The sequence below is a fragment of the Sus scrofa genome, chromosome 13 (genome assembly GCF_054392235.1).
Source record: "Sus scrofa isolate SSC_HxYL_T2T_F1_AM1 chromosome 13, Sscrofa_HxYL_maternal_Yorkshire_Landrace_v2.0, whole genome shotgun sequence".
In the NCBI taxonomy this organism is placed as follows: domain Eukaryota; kingdom Metazoa; phylum Chordata; class Mammalia; order Artiodactyla; family Suidae; genus Sus; species Sus scrofa.
The window spans coordinates 124,201,356-124,212,600 of NC_139395.1; the positions used below are offsets into that span (position 1 = coordinate 124,201,356).

Genomic DNA, 11,245 nt, shown 5'->3' on the forward strand with positions numbered 1-11,245 from the left:
AAAATTATGCCTGATAATAGAAATAAAAACAAAAATAAACAAATGGGACTTAATCAAACTTACAAGCTTATGTACAGCAAAGGAAAGCATTAAAAAAAACAAAAAGACAACCTACGGAGTGGGAGAAAATAATTGCAAATGACGCAACCAACAAAGACTTAATCTCCAAGAAATACAAACAATTCATATAACTCAACAACAAAAAAACAAACATCCCAATCAAAAAATGTGCAGAAGACCTGAATAGACATTTCTCCAAATAAGACATACAGGTGGCCAGTAGACACATGAAAAAATGCTCAGCATCACTAATTATTAGAGAAATGCAAATCGAAATTACAATGGTATCATCTCATATCAATCAGAATAATAATCATTAATAAGTCTACAAAAATCAAATGCTGGAGAAGATGTGGAGAAAAGGGAACCCTCCTTTACTGTTGGTGGGAATGTAAATTGGTACAACCACTATGGAAAACAGTGTGGAGATACCTCAGAAAACTAAATATAGAACTACTGTATGATCCAGCAATCCCTCTCCTGGGCAAACTACAATTCAAAAAGATACATATACCCCTATATTCACAGTAGCACTATTCACAATACCCAAGACATGGAAACAATCTAATCCATGGAAACAGTCTTAATCCATGTCCATCAACAGATTAATGGATTAAGACGTGATATATACATAGATACAGATATACACACACACACACATACACACACACAATGGACTACTACTCAGTCATAAAAAGAATGAAATAATGCTATTTGCAGCAACATGGATGCAACTAGAGATTATCATACTAAGTGACTTAAGTCAGAAAGACAGTGATAAATTCCATATGATATCACTTGTATGTGGAATCTAAAATATGGCACAAATGAATCTATCTACAAAACAGAAACAGACTCAGACACAGAGAACAGACTTGCGGTTACCAAGGGGGAAAAGGAGGGGAGTGGGAGGGACTGGGAGTTTGGGGTTAGTAGATTCAAACTATTACACTTAGAATGGTTTAGCAATGAGGTCCTACTATATAGCATGGGGAACTATATTTAGTCTCTTGGGATAGACCATGATAGAAGATATATCTGACGGGGTCACTTTGCTGTACAGCAGAAATTGGCACATTATAAATTAACTATAATTAAAAAAATTATGCCCAATAATAGAGGTTCCTTCCAAATGCCCTCATTTGTGTCTGTTTTGTCCCTTATTTTATGTTTTTTCTGTCTCTGCTTTTGTTGTAAGCCTTCCTTTCTGTTCCTCTAGCATTGTGTCTGGCGTAAAGGAAGAAAGTCCGTCTTTGTGTTGCAGTGACTCTAAGCTTTCTCTGGTGACAGCATATCTGAGGAAAATTCCTGAGGTTGGGAGCTTATGCCTTTCTGGAGAAACAGGTCTGTGACAAGATTTAAGGGGCAAGGAGAGGGAACAACGGGAAATGGAACAAAGATAAAAGACAAAGGCAAAGTGAAAGAACAAAACATTTGGGATAATATATTCCAAGTAATATGAATCACCAATGATGATTTGGATGACTGAACCAGTTAAAAAACCCTTTTTTTCTATGTGGGGAATCTGGGGAATGTGCAGAAGTAGCTCATAGATTAAAGAAGTAGAAGGGGGATTATGCTGGATGGTCAGACTGAAATGTGCACAGTGAGCTACAGAAATCGATGTCTCCACAGATGGGAATGCGAGTTGATATATTTCTAGTGTCCAATTTAGAAAAAAAGATATCAAAAGGATTAAAATGCACACACCCTATGGAATTGTTCAGGATCTCCTATGATTTTAGGAAAACAAGGATGAATAACATTTTCATATTATTTAAAATAGCAAAAAATGGAAACCATCTAAATATCAAACATAAGGGATTAATGTGGTAAATTATGGTGCATCCACAAGCTAAAATATTATCAGCTAGAAACATGTTTACAGGTATGAGAAAATGTTCTGCACAGATTTCAAAATTATTTTAAAAGTTATAACAGGATTTTCCGTCGTGGCTTAGCAGAAACAAATCTGACTCTTACTCATGAGAATGCAGATTCGATCCCTGGCCTTGCTCAGTGGGTTAAGGATCTGATGTTGCCGTTAGCTGTGATGCAGGTCCCAGACACAGCTCGGATCTGGCGTTGTTGTGGCTGTGGTGTAGGCCAGAAGCTGTAGCTCTGATTCAACCCTTACCCTGGGAACCTCTATATGCCACTGGTGTGGCCATAAAAGGACAAAAAAAATATTATGACAGCAAAAAACCTCACTCTGTATATTTACTTTAATGTAATGATAATGGCAAATGTTTATGGAGACTCACCATGTACCAGATGCTCTTTGAAGTATTTTAAATGTTAACTCATTTAAACCTAACAACACCTAAATTAGAAGCTATGATTTTTTTCAAATTTGCCCATGAGGAAACTGAGGCACAGAGCAGTTCAGCCACCTGGATGAGATGGCATGATTGGCAAGTAGAAGGCCATTAACTGGTTCCAGGTCTTCTGGCTATACCCTCATGCTCAATCACATGTGACAATGTCTGCCTATGCACTGAGAAAGCTAAGAAACAAAACAAAACTAGCCTGTTTTTGAATGGTGACCACATGGGAGAAAACACATTTCTGAAGAGAAGGAACTCATCTTCTGAAAATAGCTTAGGGAGGCACAGGAGGGAGGTGGGTCCAAGGCTAGTCTATCTGTGGTTCAAGGGTTCAGTCTGACAAGGCTGATGTGGGAAGTTGAAATCAAGGGTAAAAAAATAAATTTAAGGATATCTGGAAGGGATGAAAATACATCAACTCAGTATCTTAAAGATAACTTACTTGCAAAATATGCCATGAAAGCATTCAGATTTAGAGAAACAACATTCAATTGTCTATATCCCTGAACTTATAAAGTGATCAACTATTTACTTATTTTCTCACAGAATAATTTCTATAATGATTTCTTATAATGATTGCTTAGACCTCTCATCATGCACTTTAAAATGTTCACAATGAAAGAGCAAGATGAGGTTCTTTGTTATGAGATAAAACATAGTTCAAAAAATTTTAATATTCAGTTTACATGTTGAATAGTTGTATGGGGAGACATTTCTCATATTTTGTAACTTTTCCTTGAAAATGCTTTCAAACATACTTTTATTATTAATTTATTACTCTACATTGTTTTTAAAAAATAATTTCACCTTCATCATTTACCATACTTGTCAACAAATGACTATGTTTCCACAAGTTCAAACCCACTGACAAATGATGGTTTGCCATCACAGAAGCTATTTTTAAAAATGGACTGCAGAGAAATTAAAAAAAAAAAAAAAAAAAAAAAAAGGAGTTCCTATTGTGGTGCAGGGGAAAGGAATCCTACTAGGAACCATGAGGTTGCAGATTCCATCCCTGGTCTTGCTCAATGGGTTAAGGATCCAGCGTTGCCATGAGCTGTGATGTAGGTGGCAGACATGGCTCAGATCTGGTGTTGCTGTGGCTGTGGTGTAGGCCGGCAGCTATAGCTCCAGTTTGACCCCTAGCCTGAGAAACTCCATATACTGCGGGTGCAGCCCTAAAAAAAAAAAAAAAAAAAAAAAAATGGACTGCAGCATTTCAGACTCACAGATATCCCCATAACACACTCAGTAATGTCAACAGTGTGAGGATAAGTATATCTTAGGAGATGGCTCCTGAGAACTTCTGACATTTTGTTTAAAAAACAGAATTAGTCACATTACTGTATTTATGTAACTTCAAGTTAAAAAAAAACTAGTGTATAAATTGAGCTACATTTATATACATGTATCTGGAATTCATGTAAAGGCATGTGGGCACAGTACTCCTTAAAGTACAATAAACACTATTTTCCTCTTTATTGCATAATGGCCTGGGGCCTTGAGCAAACTAAAATAAACGACACTAATTTTTCAGTTGTTTGGTAAAGCCTTAAATCCAGCACATAAATATTCTAAAACCAACTCAGAGCAGTAAGCTGATGGCTGAATGGGAAGCACAATCAGAGGGATTACTCTAAAGCTTTGAGGGAACCAGGGAAACAAGTTTCTTGTTTCTTGACCTTCTGTTCTGAAAGGCTCCTTTTCATCTGGTTTCAATTCTCTTGTTTGTGCACCTTGCCATATTTGTTATTGAATTCCTCATTTCTTCTTCTTGTTTCATGTTCTGTGTTCCAATGATTTATGAGAAATTGCTGATCTAGATGTTATCTTTGGCATCCAGCGAGTGCACAGAGCCCCTTAAGAATGCTGAGGGAATAAACGTGTTCTGAGCTGCACAGTGCATAGGCTGAACAGATGTCCATCAGTTTGTGAAAAATGCCAGCTGAAAATGCCTTCATAAGACACATTTTTTCCTCCTAAACACAGCAGCAGCAAGGACGTTTTCCAAACACCATTATTTTTTCCTCTTTGGTGGATGATTGTTGTTAGGAATGAGACATGGTCCTAAAATAGTGATTTGAGGAGAATCCTGGTCAAAGATAGTTTTTTTGGCTGTTTTTTGTTTGTTTGTTTGTTTTTTAGCTTATTTAACTCAGAATGAAATGACATGTTTTCTATGTCAGGATTCTGGCTTGTTTGGTTTGACTAAGAAATGAAATCTACTAATGACATTTCAGTTCTAAACATCTCCATAAGGATGATCTAGTTTATAAATGTGTAGGGAATGAGAGGGCTTTTTAAAATAGTAACAGCTTTGTCCTGCTTAACTAGGTGAAAATTAATTAGCAAGTCTAATGTGCTTGGAGAAAATCATCTAAATAGATAAATTATGTAGGCTAATCAAAATATTTGAGGAATTTCTCTACACTTCTTCCTCTCCACTAGAGGGGGTTAAACACATCCCCAGAAAACATTGCTCTCACTGCCTTTCCAGGCGAGGTCTCTGTTTTACCAAAGCATTGCATTAAACACCCCAAAGCAGACATGTATGCAGATTCCTTGAAGGCTTAATGCTTTGTGACTTTGCCCATAGAATTTAATAATTTCTAAGTGACCACACAGTGAGAAGGATCAATATATCAAGTGTTAAGTATTTAAAACTACATCCTTCATTCATTTCCATGTTATTTCTCAGAGTGAAATCAGAAAAGCAACACACAGAATGAAGACAACAAAAAAGAGGTTAAGAAACACTATAATAAACTGTGCACTTGCAGTAAATGATATATAATAGAAAAAGAGAAAAGAAGTCCTCTTTTTTTTGTGATAATAAGAGATAAAGTGGATGGTTTTCCCTGTTTCTGCATACACAAATGTCAGCTGTGATAGGACACCTGGAACAATTAATACATTTCTAATTTGCAGGTAAGCAAACTCAGCAAGGAAGTAATAGTTAACAATTACCTTAATCAATCAAATGGTCATTTCTGCAATTCCAAATACTTAAATCCAGGGTACTTAAGAAATAATTTTTTTTTTTTTTTGGTCTTTTTTAGGGCTGCTCTTGTGGCACATGGAAATTCCCAGGCTAGGGGTCCAATTAGAGCTATAGCTGCCGGCCTACACCACAGCCATAGCAATGCAGGAGCCGAGCCGCGTCTGCAACCTACACCACAGCTCACAGTAATGCGGGATCCTTAACCCATTGAGTGAGGCCAGGGATTGAACCTGCATCCTCATGGGTGCTAGTCAGATTCATTTCCGTTGAGCCACGCGGGAACTCCAAGAAACAATTTTTAAAACCAAAGATTTCTTGTGCGAATTTTAAGAATTTTTATAAGACATATATACCTCAGTCTTGGCCAAGGGCAAATCTTTGATTCCCAGGTTTGTTCTTTACAGAGTTTAACATAGTTTCCAAAACTCAAATTTAACATTGTAGGAAACAAAATGTTTATTTCTGGGTGATGAGATTAAGTATGATTTTCATTTTCTTCTTTATGCTTTCCTATTTTGTATTGTTTTTATAGTGTTTATCACTTTCATAATTCATGGGAAGGATATTTGGAAAACAAAAAATTCTGGATTGCTAAATACACACACAGTGCAGCCCACAAGTCATGGCACAATGGTGAAAAAGGAGTTTTTTTGTTTCGTTTTGTTTTTGTTTGTTTATTTTGGATTCCGCCTCATTTAAAATCATTTTTTAAAAAATTCAAATGCAGCTGACTACCATAAGTGTTCTACAGTGTGGAATAAATTAAAGACCAAATATAGACATCAATCAGAGACTTGGTATGAGAAACCAAGGATTACTCTAAGTGCATGAGTAAGGACAAACAATTCTCAAGAGTGGTTGTAGGAGAAAACCAGGAAAGAAAGAACAAAGATTTTTTCAAGACAGTCTTCAGAAACAACCCCAAGGACTTCATGGGGTTTTATAAGGATGGTTACTGACCTATTCCACATTCTAGGATTCAAAAACAGAGCCATAGATGTAATCTTGTGTCCCTCTAGGTTAGACAAATAAGTGTCTTTTCTAAGAATTTTGTAAATGTTTAATTAAGAAGAGCCAAATAAAAAATGATTTGTGATAAAGCTAATGAACATTTCAACAAAGCCCAAAAGCAAAACAAAAATAATACCATATAAATGGTATAATTAAAACTGTATTACCCCAAACTGTTTTCTCTAGGATGCAGAAATAACTGTGAATCAGCAATGATTAGACGAAAAAGAGAAATGATTAGAGGAATTACTAGGGAGCCACGGTCCAATCTAGAGTCTTATATTCTCAAAGCCTCGTTCAGAATCATCCAGGGCTACAGCTCTGTGCCTCTCGCTGGACTATATCACATGCCAGACCCAGTCCTCATGCTAACATTTTATTTCTCTATATTGTGCTGGAATTCTTAGTCTTTCTGTCTCCAATTGTTCAAGTCTCAGACTTCAAAAAACAAAGTCTTCTTTAATTATATTGCTAGTTGCCAGCTATTTCAGTCTCTAATTGCTGTATCACAGACCTTTGAAGATATGGCTCTGTTCAAATACCATATAAATGTCCACTGTTGTTCCTGTTATAAAACACCTCCTTCACTCTCAGACAATGAATGCACATGGGGCTGAGATTCCTGGACCTGCCAGGCAGTGCAGTATTTTCCTTTATAATGAAGATACAGGCCGTCACTCATCCTTACAGGCTGCTTTGTCTTCACCCAACACCAGTAGCACTTAGGCCCCTGCCCTATTTTATACAAGAAACACAGTCGTTCCTAGAACTTTGAGATTTTTTTAAAAGATAAACTTTACTACAGATTTCAAGTGGGAAACAGAAAAAAGTCTTATATCACACACTCTCAGCAAACTGCTGCAAACATCCAAATCAGTGCTGCCTCTCCTCCCTCACTCTCCAGCTTTGCTACCAGTTGGGGTTTTCCTTGTCACCCTTCATCCTTTGACTTCATTGAAAATCTACTGATTTGCTTCTCAGCTTCTATGTCCATCTTAGATAATTTCAATTCCCTTTAAGATTATTCCATTAGAACCATTTAACAAACTTTATTATTATTATAAAACAACTAGCCTCATCCTAGTATGTATTGATATATTAAAGGCACGATACATAAGAGGATTGCATACCTTTCTGTAGGCATTTTTTAACACATATATACACCCAGAATTATGTTTCAGAGCAGTCTTAGTATTTTTATAATGTGTTTACTATGTCTTTTCCGGCTAGGGCTTTTTATATTGAATCAATTTCTTCTGATAACTTTGAAAATAGACTTTTGCCAATCACACTTCCTAGTGTTCTCTTTTTCATATATACGTTTTGCTTCTATCTTCCAACTTTCTAAACTCAACTTAAAATTTTATCACATACCCTCATGTTTTCAGCAAGTTGGTGGTGGTCTGTGTCATTAATTAAGAAATAATGCTAGTCTTTTCAGTTGTGTATGTATAACATACATCATATCCAGTTCTTTTAATGGTCTTTAACACTAACTCTATCAAATATCAACTGAAAGCAGAGAAATTTAAGATGAATTAGAAAGCATTTCCTAAGTAGAAAAATAACATTCTGGAATGTAATGCCAAGGAAATTAGTTAGTGACCCTCCATAGGGCTTGTTTTATTTGAAGGAAAGGGAAAATGGCCGCCTCTCTTTGAGTCTGAGGTAATTCTGTTTTGGCTGGGGATGAGTAAATAATTTCTCCATTGCTTTTTCATTTTGAACTGTAGGTGCCCTATCCTCTACATTATGCTTTTGACCTTTTTTTGAAGTAGCAACAAACTGAGTCCCTCTTTCCAAAAGCAATGAGGTTTATTTCCAGTCTTATTACCTATGATAAACTCATTTTGGGTATTTTTAAAAATTTTTACATTACCTTCAGAAATAACTTTTTGCATACTTAATTGTTCTTAGTGAAAAAAAAAAAAACTTACCACAGTTTCATAATCTCTTTTTTAAAGTCTCAGAAACAATTGTATTTTAAAATTCAGCACTTTTCTGATTTTGAAATGATAATATGGTACAAATGTCACATATTATGTAACACCCCCAGTGGAGTTGAGGCAGTATCCACAATCAAATACATTAATATTTCTGCAGTGATATATACAAATACTCCCAGTAAGTTAGGTAAAGGCTACAAATAGCCTCAGGTCAATCTAGATTACATTTTCCAAACAAGTTATGAAAACCTTTGGCCTTCAGAATGGGTTACAAGATAAAATACAGAATGTCCAACTGAATTTGAATTACAGATGAACAATAATTTTTTAATATATGTCCCAAATATTGCATGGAACATACTTGTGCTAGAGAAGTTATTCAGTGTTTATCTAGAATTCAAATTTAACTGAGTTTTCTGGGTTTTTATTTGCAAACTCTGGCTTTTTGGATTTCAGAATTACAAATGAGTGATTATGAACCTGTATAGAGAAATATCATAATTTAAATACTATTATAGCTACTATTCTAGGGTTTGGTTTGGGCCTTTTCAAAGGGAGGCACAATAAACAAAGTTTTATTAAATATACTTTATATCAACAGAGTATATAAAATATATAGACCTGTGCAAAGGCACCTATATTCACAACTCAAGATAGTTCAAAGGTTAGAAGTAACATGGCTACTCTAAAAATCATTTTAACTTGCAGTTCCTTCCTTTCCACATTAAAGTTCCTCATCTAAGAAACATTCTTTTTATAAAATTTATAAAAGTCTCCTGTAACAAAGATATAGCTCCATCTAATGGAAAAAACATCCTATTACAGCTCTTCATGGAACTAGGAATATTTCCAAGAGTGTTAGTAAAACTATAAAATGTGTGTAGATCACACACACACACACACACTCTTTTCTGGACCTCTTATTTTTTTGAAACCAGTTAGGATCCACAACCAGTTAGGACTAAACTATGCTTAGTCATAGTTTTTGCAAGATCTGCCCTTTTCCTTAGATTTGGACTAAATAAATGAAATTGGGATAGACTTCTCAAACCAAACCTTTAATTCTTCCTGGCTGGATTATATATATATATATATATATATGTATATATATATATATACACATACATACATACATACATATAGGCTAAATTTCTAGCTTTCTCTCTCAACTCATATACACTAGATTTCCTAAAACATGGCCTTCATCATTTCATTCACCTGCCCTAAAACACACATCTCCTTTCATTTTGTTCCTTACTCTTAGCCCACCCTAACTATCTATGCTTTTCCCTCTCTGTTCCCCCTTCCCAGCCATTCATCCTAGGTCTGCAGCTACATTTCCTTCTGCTCATTCATACTTTAGCACCTGGAAGTAGTGGAATAAACAGAAGCCATGGAATCAGAATGTTCAGACTCAAGCTCAGCTACTTAATCATGGAGTCTCAATTACTTCATCTATTAAAATATAATTACTTCATTTATTAAAATAAAATAAAAATATATATAATCCAAAAATGACATAACTTTTTGCTTAAGTCATTTTGGTTTGGGTTTTCTGTCCTTTGCAACTTCATGAGTCTTACCTCTTAAAAAAGAGAAAGCAGCCAGGAGCTGGACTGACACTCAGGCAGATCAAGGTATTCTGTTAAACATAAAAAAATCACAAAACATTAACATTAGACAAAGTCACTCTGTGAATATGAGAGAGCAAGACAAAAATAAGGCAATTTAGTAATTACATCTGCACCAAGACAAACACAGCACTCTCCAAACCACAAAAATGATCAACTATTCCCATTTTCTGGCTAATATAAGGAACTGTTTTTGCTTTATTATTATAACCTTAGCCCCAATTAATTCTTCCTACCTCCTAGGTAAGGTTCATAAAGAAACCCAATCACAGAATTACTCCTACTTCCTGAGCAAATTGCTGCTACTTTAAATCCTCCCCAAATCACCTAACACAAGCTATAATCCTATAACTAGGCCTGCCCCATAAGGTTTATATGCATTTTTTTTTTAACCAAACAACCACAAGGATAAGGTCAGAGAGAAAAGACCTGAAAATCCATTTCTTAAAATTTTTGACTTTATCTCATTAGTCTTCTTGTTAATAACTAAGGATAATTCAAAGTTTTCTTACTTTCATTTCTCTAAAATTTATGTACCTACCACACCATTTAGGGAAAACCGTTCACTCTGGATGTACTTCAGTTGACGTTTCTCAGTACTACTTTTATAAACGAACAAGCCACATCTTCCTTGTTTAAGGTACTTAAATAAGAACTGTTATAATCAAATGTCCATTTATTTTTGAAAATATCTCCCTCTTGAGGGCATTACTATTTATGCACCAATATACTATTAAACTCGATCCCTCTGATACATACTGGTGAGTGGAAATGGAAGTAAATTAATACAAACATTTTGAAGGACAATTTGGCAGTATGTATTAATGCTTCAAAACCCATGAATACTAAAACCATGGACACGCACACAAGCACTTAAATGTCCAGCACTCAGTGGCTAGTGTAAAGCATATAGTGAAATACATGTAACTATTAAAAGTTAGGGGAAAAAAGTTAGAAAATATACAAATTTTGACATGGAATTGTCTCTAAGACATGCTTGTATATACACACTTGTACATGTATAAAAATAACTCTAGATGAATGCTGGTAATAGTTACTGCCCCTGAGAGAGGAAATAGATCAGGAGGAGGAAGACTAACTATTCGTTGTATACACTTTTCATATAAACTGACTTTTTAACCATCTATATGTATTATCTGTAAGTCAAAAGTCCAATAAATTCAATGTTTTGTAAAATTTTTGAAACAGAACTTCTGTACAAAAAGTGTACAAATCATAAATGTAAAGAATTTTTTTATAAAGTTAACA

At 35.1% G+C, this 11,245-nt stretch overlaps 1 long non-coding RNA gene across 1 annotated transcript; it reads right to left on the minus strand.

Annotated features, from left to right (window-relative positions):
• Positions 1-3,130: 3,130 nt before the first annotated feature.
• Positions 3,131-9,988, minus strand: LOC106505741 (uncharacterized). Its single transcript, XR_014824313.1, has 2 exons — positions 9,929-9,988; positions 3,131-4,454 (listed from the first exon to the last, which is right to left on the minus strand). It is a non-coding gene; the product is annotated as an uncharacterized LOC106505741 (long non-coding RNA).
• Positions 9,989-11,245: the final 1,257 nt, after the last annotated feature.